A 10807-nucleotide genomic window follows, 5' to 3' on the forward strand; every position below is an offset into this window, starting at 1 on the left:
AAAAAGCTAAGGTTTTGTTTTGTGAATTTTTTTTTTTTTTTTTTGGAATTTGGTTTGTTTGATTGTTTTCACTTTGTGAACTTGTAATATGTCCAAGAATCTAATATCCCTCCCTGTTATCTTTCTTAGTAATAGGTCTGCCTCTCGTTAATAGGTTTAATTCAAAACTTCCCAAAGGATGCTACAGTGAACATTGTTGTGCTCAAATGGTTTGTCAGTGCACTGATATATGAACAACTTGAGACTCCTTGTCACAAGATAGGTCTTGGGTAAATAAGCCCACATCAGGGTCATCTCTGGTCATATGACCTTGTTGTTTACCCCAATATGTCTTATATGTATCACTTTCTATATGAGTCAGAACATGAATGATGAGAGTACTAGTCTAATTGTCCAGCATGATTGGAAATATCCATGCAGAAAATTCTTACAATCATTCTTGCAGTGACCAAATTTTCCATAACTTCATGTTTTATTCTTAGATTCTTCTGGCGATTCACAGAGCAGGAGTACTTACATGCATCTTTTCTGTTGATGGCTCCTAATATTCTCTTTTTGGCCTTACATTTTGTTTGGAACATCCTGATCACTTTATGAATATAATTTAGACTAATCTGCTTCTCTTTCATATATTCACAACTACTTATTTTACCAGTTTCAACTATATCTCTAAAAAATCCCATCTGAGAAAAGGATATTTATAATAGAGCTTTTCCTGTACTGAAATAAAATAATTCATACTTTTTGCTTTGAAATTTGCTTCACATTGTTAAAATTAATCTCCTTGTCACCAATAATAACAGTAATGTTTTTCCTTTCTGCTGCTCTAACACTGCTGGATACTTTAATACATTTTGTAAAGAAGCAGTAACATATAGTGTAGTTTCTAAAACTAAGTCTTTCATTTTCAAAGTTTCATATGCACTCTAAGATAACTGATTGTTTTGAGATCCTCATTTCAAAGATAATCTTAAAAAAATCAATAAAAGTATCCTCTACATCACATGGCCTTCCTGTAAACAAGTGCTACCACATGTTCACGTTCATGATCAAGATGACAGTGTTAAAATGAGAATTTCCAAAGTTTAATGCACTAGAAAGCATGGTGTCCTAAAGTCCTACTGTCCTAATAACAAAATGATAGCAATCACTTCTTTGTTCTACTACAAATGTCATAATAATAATAAATCATCTCCTGAAGTGACAATTACAAATTGAAAGAGATGCTTACAGAATATACTTTTGTATTTTCATTGTGTCTATTAAATTCATACTTGGATTTGATGTTATTTGATGTCAGTTTAGCATGGTATGACCATGGGCTATCTTTCACTAATAGGAGCAATACTGAGAAAACATCTGAAGTGAATTTAGTAAGTAAAATATGATGCATATTTTAAGATAATGAAGTCATAACATTTCTTCTATACTCTCCGCTAAAATTCTACCCCAAGAAGAAGAGGAATAAGAAATGCCAATGCAAACAATATCCTCAACTCAACGAAGGTAAAATCCAGAGTGACACATATGAGGCAAGATGTCCAAATGCAGTAGAAGGAGACAAGAGAGTAGTCCCTCCGCTGCAGATCTTTAATGCCAGAAGAACAGAGTTTTCCAAATAGTTGTTTAGCAAAAAAGAAAAAGAAAAGAAACAGATGACCCCTTACAGGAACAGTGGGATGATGGCTTAGTAAAGAAGGGAGAGAGCTGGAAGAAAGGACGAATGACAATCTCATTAAAGTGAGGTAAGTGAGGCATTAAACTTGAACACAAAATTTAAGAAGGTGCAAAAGCATCAGTAGTCAAGATAAATAATACTTTAATGCAGTGTTTTAAAAATCAGAATTAATGCAAAATTTCCATGATGAACAATACCAGATTTTAAATAGACAGGAGCTATAGGTATGGCATTTTTGTAGAAAGCTACTTGTCAGAGAATGCGGAAGAAAGTAAATTAAATTATGAGAAGGCATGAGGCTAGTGTTCTCTGTTTACTAAGCAGAATTACCAGCTAAAGCATAGGTATACTTATGCAAACCATTGTCTTTTTAGGAGCAATGCCATGAACCAAGGAGAATCCCTCTGAACCTGGATCTCTGACCTGGTTCCTCCTAAACGTGAGCCAGCTGCAAATAGCTGTCCTGGAAAAATTAGTATCATTAAAAGTTAATAACAACAACTAGTAAAAGATTTATATAAATATATTATTATTGTTATTAATATATAAATTTATTATTATAAATATATTATCATAAATGTATAAATACACTATTATTATAAATATATGAATATATTATTATAAATGTATTATTAAATATATATATAATGAGGACTTACATATAAAAAGGAAGTAAATATTACTGTAGGGATAGGTAAATATTGTGGCCAAATGCATTACCAAAAACTTAAATGAATGAAAAGTACTGAAATGCTTACAGCAGAAATACAAAAACTCAGGTAATATGTGACAATGTAACAGAAGGAGCTAAGACATAATGTGACAAAATTTATAATGCAGAGGGAAAAATAAAGGCCACGAAGTAAAATAAACAGCACAAGTAAGATCTATACTACTAAAATACACTAAGGTCCATGATAAAACTGAACAAAATTAAAAAAAAGAAAAGAAAACAAAAACCAAACCCATTGCCATCAAATCGATCCCAGCTCATAGTGACCCAACAAAGTAAGGTGAACTTAAGATTAAAAACAAAATTGGGGAGGAAAGGCTAGGTACAGCAGGTAGAAATGGGAGACCTAGCACGTGTTTCTTGGCATCCCTATGGAATAGAAGAGGACAAAATGGAACAGAAAATTCAAAAACTGTATTTCAAATTATTTTCTAAAAATGTAATCAAAATATTGCAAAGGGTACACTACTTCCAAAGAAAATTATATTGAATAATAAACATTGAGACATTATAGTAAATATAACGGACTTTGAAAATGAACTAAAAATTTAAATAAGCATCTTTTCAAATGACTGATGCATATAGGCCATCAATACATATTGTTGCATGGATGAGCATAGTTTCTTCATTTAAATGGGCATATTTATTTAATTTTGTCCCTGTTAAGCTAAATATACACAATTAAAATTTAATTCCACTAAAGTTATAGAAATAAATTATACAGTTTAACTGATTGAGAATGGTGGCAAGTGAAGAAATACTACCAATCTAACAGAAATAGAGAAGGAGGAAAGAAGGGTGTGGGAAATAAAAAAAATAGGGGAACAATTGGCAAACAAACATAGACGGTGCGATTATTTGTGAAAAATATGGTATTTGCTGTATGTCTGTGTGTGTCTTTGTATAATTATGCATTGGGAATTGCAACAAAATGATTCTTTTAAAGTCAAATGGAATATTTACTGAACTTGGTAATTAGTAAAGCCACAAAAAATGTTTAAACAATTACCAAATAACTGCTTCTATGCAGCATATATTGCCTAACAAGAATGCAGCAATCAAATAAATAAATAACAACCAATTGACTAGATAGGTGGGAACTAAGAATTACACTTAAAAACCAGATTAACCAAAGCAAAACTTTATTTTTTTTTTTGAGACTAATAAAAACAATCAGGAAAATTAATTAATAAACAAGAAAACAACAAACACGAGAGCAACAACTATTTGGAATGGAAAAGGGACATAAATATAATTACATTAGGGATTGTAAATATGGTGGGTGAGTACCATGAGCAATATTTTATCTGACCCTTCCCACAATTGAGAAAATTTGAGTAATTCTGAAGAAAGATATTAATACCAAAATTTGACTTAATAATAGATAGAAAACCTTAGTAGATTTGTATTATTAAATAAATTGACTTGGTAGCAAACAATCTACCCACTTCCACTTTTTATCACATATTCATAAACACCAGGATAAGGTTGTTAGGAGTTGTTTTTTTTTTGTTTGCTTGCTTGCTTACATTTTGGTTTTTTGTTTTTTCCAATGTGTTCTGTGAAATATTCAGAGGAATATAAGAGAATCCATAGGGAGGGTAATTTTAGAGTACACATGACTAGGCTATCCTTTCTATTAATATTACCTATGTGATGTTGTACCAGGGAAGATGGCCAAAAATTTATTTGAGGAATATTAAAATCTACATCAGAGCATTGCAAGGTTTGTTTGTATTGCTGGCCTCTAAGTACAGTTGAATGCCTGTTTCAATATTTATTGGGATGTCATCTTTGCATTATGAAAGATAAATCAGGCACACATTGATTCTCCATTTTAATTAGTGATTCATAAAACCATGTGTTTATTAAGTTCTACAGAGATAACAAATTTTACTGTACAAATTTAATATTGTTTTAAAACTTTGTATCCAGGTTTTACCCAACTACACAAGCAAAGTTTTACACATTGAGGAAAGATATATAAATATATATTCAGTAGTTTTCTATTGTTTCATATAAAGGTTAAAAGAAAAGTTCAGATCAGGCATTTCTTTGGTCTCAGGGCGTAAAGTGAAAAGGGCAACTAAATAGCAGGAAACGTGTTGTAGAGTAAGGAGGATAATGCCTTGACAGCAGCCTCGTCTGTGATGTGCTTTCTCTGTGGACTCCATAGCTTTAAACAGATTCCTTCCAAAAAGGAGATGTTAGCTGGTGCTCTAGTTGTTGAGTAGATAAAACAAATTCAGAAATGTGCAACTGTAACGTAACTGTGTGTGTATTTGTAATTAGACAATTCATAGCACTTATATTTCATCAGGATGATGCTGTGAACAATCATTAATATTTTTGGAACAATAAACTTTTGCCAAAATCAAATTTAAATATTTTCTGAGTATTTGCTATGAAGTTGCTCTTTGACCAAGGGCAGTAGGAAATGTTCATATGAATAAGATATGGTTCTTACCCCAGTGGGCCACCCATAGAAAGAGATGGATTTTCTGGTATCTGAAATCCACAACTTCTTATGTGCAAATTGTATTGTTTATACTATACATTCTCAATTTTATTGCATTTATTCTTCTACAAGAAAAAGTACCAGTAAGTAGCAATCTCTATCTTCTGCAAATTCCTGAGAGACATATTCTGGAGTATGGTTGCTTAATCCCTGGTCTGCGAGATTCTATTAAACATAAATATTGAGAAGTTGTTTCAATGCTGATTACAGATTTCTGGCTTTTAGTTACAGAGTAATGATGCTACTTTTATCTCTGAAACCAAACGAAGAAACGTAGATGTGCAAGAGAGTTTAGAAACATAATTATCATTTCTGACAGATATGGAAACTGCCCATTACTGAAATCCTCAATGGACCTCAGAAGTTTAATAATTAGACTAGGTTGATGCAGACACCAGGAGAAGATGCTGTGACCGCAAGTATTTGGTACAAGTGATAAATCAGTAATTCTAGGAAGTAGATGTCACACCCTGAGGGAGAAAGCAAATGACTCAAAAACCAAACAACCTGCTGCCATTGAGGCCATCCCTATTCCTAGTGACCCTACAGGACAGGGTAGAACTGCCCCATAGGGCTTCCAAGGCTGTAAATCTTTATGGACGCAAACTACCACATCTTTCTCCCACGGAGCAGCTGGTAGATTGGAACTGCTCACCTTTCAGTTAGCAGCAAAGAGCTTAACCACTGCGCCACCAGGGCTCCTGCAAATGATCACTTGTTTAAAACAAAGGTGGGGTATAGTGCTTACTGCACGGTCCTCTCTAAACCCTGTTTGACACTATGGAGGAAGGGAGCAAATATTAAATATTTTAGAAAAGCAATCTATCAGATTATGAGATTATAAAGAAAACCATGACTTTCCCCCCAAAACAAAACAAAACAAAACACACAAGGGCTGACACAATGTCCTGTGGCTACCAAGTTATTCAATTATTTAACAAATATTTGTTGAGCATAATTTTGTGCCCAGCAGTACAATGCAAAGCACTGATGCTTGACATTTGAAAGGTGAACCCTCAGGTATTTGTTTGCAAAATTCTACATCATATAATACTTCATGGTAAACCAACAAGATTTCTGTAATTTTGCTAATTATGCTAATTTTTCTTCCCTATTCTTCACAAAGTATTTCTACAAATAGTTGGCCCAGGAAGAACTGCACCACTTAAACATAAACTATAACGAAAAAGACCCTAAATATCTAATTGCTGAAGAAAAGAATCTAGGAGGCGAAAGGTGAATAAGAAACAAACAAATGCAAAGTGGTGACCAGATGGACGAGAGATGTTTTGCCACAGAAGAAATGAAAATTATGGTCACGTTTCCCATAGATTCAAATAACTTATGAAAAATTACCTTCGTCTCAAGAACTCAGGGTTGAAATATGATGAAACAAGTGAGAAATGATATTAGCAGATGCAAAACAAGCTACAGTGTTCGGGAAAGAAATGAAAAATAAAGTAATTACAGAATTAATGACCACGTTTATAATACCGAGAAGGAAACATAGTCAAATATTAAGAAGGATCAGAAGGAAAGTGATAGCTTTGTAAGATACAAAAGAGAAACATTGTATTCATAATTAGATGTTCTAAATAAGACAATAGAATAAATGAAAAAGCAATGACTTAACAAATTGAATTTGGGTTCCAGTACCAGTATTGGCAAAATAGCTTGTACCAGACTAAACCTCTTGCTCTTAACTGATAAAAGCTGGACAAATGTAAGCACGACTCTTTGAAAACAAATTGGAGAGCAGCCAGAATCATGTAGATAATGCAGGGTAGTACACGCCGGAAGAAAGGAACCAGGCTGCCTGAGGAACACGTGTATTCATTTTTTTCTTCTCCATGCAGCAGAGAGGCTATTATTCAAAAAGAAATACTCAATAAAGCAACCAGTTTGAAGACAAAGTTTGGTACTTAAACACTCTCCTCAAATCCTTGGCTGATCCAAGAACTGCACGTGGTTGTTAGCTGCCTGAGAGTGGGCTCTGACTCAGGGCAACTTTAGGTGTAACAGAACGAAATGCTGCCTGGTCCTGCATCATCTCAATAACCCTTCCAACCTAAAAAAAAAAAAAAATTGCTTTCAAGTTGATTCCAACTCATAGTGACCCTATTAGGACAGAGAAGAACTGTCCATTGGAAATAGGGTTTCCAAGGAGAGCCTGGGGGATTCAAACTTCCTACGTTTTGGTTAGCAACCTGAGCTCTTAGCCACTGTACCACCAGAGCTCCCCTTCCAACCTAGTGGGCTATCATTCTTCAGGCAGTTTATCAGACAATGTTGTGTTACGCTCCATAAGGTTTTCACTGGCTGTTTTTGTTTTTTTTTTTTTTTTTGGAAGTAGATTGCTGGTCTTTTGTTCTTAATTTGTTTTAGTCTGGAAACTATGTTGAAATCCGTCCACCATGGATGATCTTGCTGGTATTTGAAATATCAGTGACGTAGCTTTCAGTATCATAGCAACACACAAGCCACCGCAGTATGATTAACTGACAGATGACAGGTAGAAGCACCAACAGAACGTGCACGAATACAATTCCTGAGAGTCTAGTACGCCAGGACTAGGGTAAGAGTAGGGTGGTGAAGAACCTGATGGCAGGCTGAAATGATCATATTTTATTCTGTGTGTAAACAACACATGTGTGTGGATATATATGTCTATGTGTGTGTGTGCATGTATACAATCTATCAAACACATGAATCACTGATAAAATATATTTATTTTGGCTATAATTACAGCAAGGTTGCTCTAGGGCAGTGTTTCCCAAACGTTAGTAAATCCTGGAGATGATAATGTTCTTTGATGTCTAAGCTTTAATATATCAAATAACAGACATTTGAATATGTTGTTCCTTAAGGTAAAATGGTTTGGGATTTTCTAAGTGCATATTATGTCAACTTTCAAGCACTGAGCGAAGAGTAGGTACACATGCTCAGGACCAGTCACTCATTTGGTCTACAATGCTCAGCTGATAATCAATAACTACTATAGTACTTTTAATAGTCATACAATTGTAAATTGTTTTTATCCTTAGTCATATTGTTAAGCAAATACTCATAAAAACACAGATTTAAAAACAGGGAGACAGAGGAGCACTGACATGTATTAATACTAATTCTGTAAAATGGCTTTATGTTGATCTCTACCAGATCTATAAGTTGCATGAATAAGATCAAATTGTTTTAATGTATTTTAAACTCTTATATAATTAAAAGTAGGAAAAAATAAAGTTATGATTAAATTCAATCTGACATTTAGGATTATGCCTATATCCATTGGGGATGTTTAAAATATATTTATCTACATAGTATGTTTTTTCCTCATATTTTAATTAAATCAGTTAAAAAGGTTTTTCTTTAATGTTTAATCAGAAAACTACATTTTCTTTATATACTAAGTGCCATAACATTATATTACCTTACTTCATAAAGTGATATTAAGTTATAATCTGCTATAATTATTTTATTTACAATGAGTTTCATTTGTCATTAGATGTAACATAATATTTTTTAAAACTCCAAATTGAGTTTTTCATAAAATAGAATTTTCTTTCATACTTTCCTTCTGCGTAACAATTATCTAATTTTTTTCCATGTAGTAGACATTGTTCCAGGTGGTGAGGATACAGTAGTTGTCTTCCTTTGGGTTATATTGGTACAGAGCATGAGACAAGATCTTGGGTGCAGATACTTCGTTTGGGAGGTAATCCTGGGAAGCAGGTGTAAGTGAGTCAGGAGACCGAGAGAGGGAAGGAAGAAAAGTCAATATGGGGGTTCATTACGAGGGTCACATCTGAGAAGCTCTAACACGGTTTTCCATCTGACAGATGGGAGGTGGGCCTTATATCCACTGGCTTCAATCTCTTTTCACTTGCAGATCATCCTGCCAGTGTTCATTTCCTTGCACTTACTGAAGGAAAGCATAATGACATAATGTGCCTCCATAAGCTGTCACCATGAATCCAATCCCCAAGTAAGTATCCAAGGGTGCTGCGAGGGAAATTAGAGGTCAATGTAGTAAAGAGAGAGAAGGGGGGAAAAAGTCGTTACCTTCATAGACGTTACGTTGACTTAAAAAAAAAAAAGGGAGCTCTCAATTGGATCTCAAGTCTAAAAAGAAAAATGCTTTAAAAATATGAACACTTTATATTTGTTAGAGAAAGTTCCTCCTTTTTATGAAAATATCTTACAATATATTTTAACTTACACTACCATGCTTGCGTGTGCAGGCATGTAACTTGTGTCTCTTTCTGGGGTGAATTTTATAACTTCTTGAACTATTTCACATAGGTGAAAAGTGAGACAAAATATTATTAATTCGCTTCTGTCCATTCAACTCATCATACCATTCTATGACAATATTCCTGCAAACACACCACAATGGTTAGAGGGAATTCCCTGAAAATGTATATTCAGAGAGAAAGTGATCTTGAGAATGTAAGCACCATCGGCATGCTTGAAAATGTCAAGCATGAAGATGGATTACTCATATTTAAAAAAGGATGATGTTTCAGGCATTCTATTTATATAGTAAAGAATTGTGACCCTAGAAGCCTGAAACACTTAGGAACTTCTGGGTTATGTTGAGCAAAACAAACTATAGCAATGTCCTTCTTTATTTCTACCCACAAAACATCTTGAGTAACATTAAGATAACTGCATGTTGCAACAAATTCTCTCAAGACAAAACTCTGAGATTTGTGCAACCTCATTTTTCTTAAAATCCAGAAATTTTAAAATAAAATTATTTACTCCATGTTCTGCACAACCCTAGCCCATTGTTGACTTCAATATTAATTAACCAAAAGAGTATCATCATAGCACCAGTATTTTTCCCTTAACAAGAATCTTACTCAGTTAATGGAGATAATTTTGGCTCCTTTTTCCTGTATATTAACTCTCAAGATTAAGAATGAGAGCAAAAGCAAGAGTGAAAATGAGGGAGAGAGAATTATTTTTATTGATTATATTTTCCTGAGTAAAGTTTACAAGAAGTCATTTCCTCTGTGGATAGATAACGCAGTTTGAGTAAGAACATTAGCATTAGTTATTTAAGGACTTGATGCTTTCTTGGAAACAACGTAATTATTTTGTCACCTGAAACAAAAATTATTCACCTACAAAATAAAAATTAGAGGGAAAAAGAGACTTTTATAAGTCTAATGTATTGGGACTCAATGAATTCTAAAAGAAGGTAGTAATTTTACTAAATAAAATTTACACAGTTTTGCTCCTTTCTTAATAAATGAATTTTCCAAATACGTAATATAAAGCTGAATAGAATATGTCAAAGTAATATTTCATAATAGAAGGATGAGACTATATGTTCATAGTATACAACTTTTATATCATTCATGTTTAACAAATCCAAATTCTATTTACTTGAATGAAATTTCAAGAAAATTCATACTGTTTAAAAGATGAAAATATATATTGAATATGCAGGAGTGAACTTAGGAAGATAAACTGGAGTAGTTGTTGAGAGCACTATGAGTATTTTACTTTTATTGTCAAATGGAAGGGTATTTCATTTGTTGTCATTTAAAGATTCTTTTCTCAGAAATAAACTAGGCTTTACTGTTTTGTCCTCCAGTATCAGCTCAGTGATTAGATTTTTCTTTTTTTAGGTAATTGATCATACTAAATCAGCTGGGACAGCAATACATAAATTTAACAAAATGATAAAACTGGACAATTTTAAAGAATAAAAACAAGATAACATCTATAAACTTTTCAAATTCTGCTATTCTTTTTTTTTTTTTTTTCTTTTTTCCTTTTTATTGTACTTCAGGTGAAGGCTTACAGAACAAATAGTTTCTCATGAAAGAGTAGTACACATATTGTTTTATGACATTGGTTAACAACCCCA

Source organism: Trichechus manatus, unplaced genomic scaffold, assembly GCF_000243295.1.
Source record: "Trichechus manatus latirostris isolate Lorelei unplaced genomic scaffold, TriManLat1.0 scaffold00012, whole genome shotgun sequence".
Lineage (NCBI taxonomy): Eukaryota > Metazoa > Chordata > Mammalia > Sirenia > Trichechidae > Trichechus > Trichechus manatus.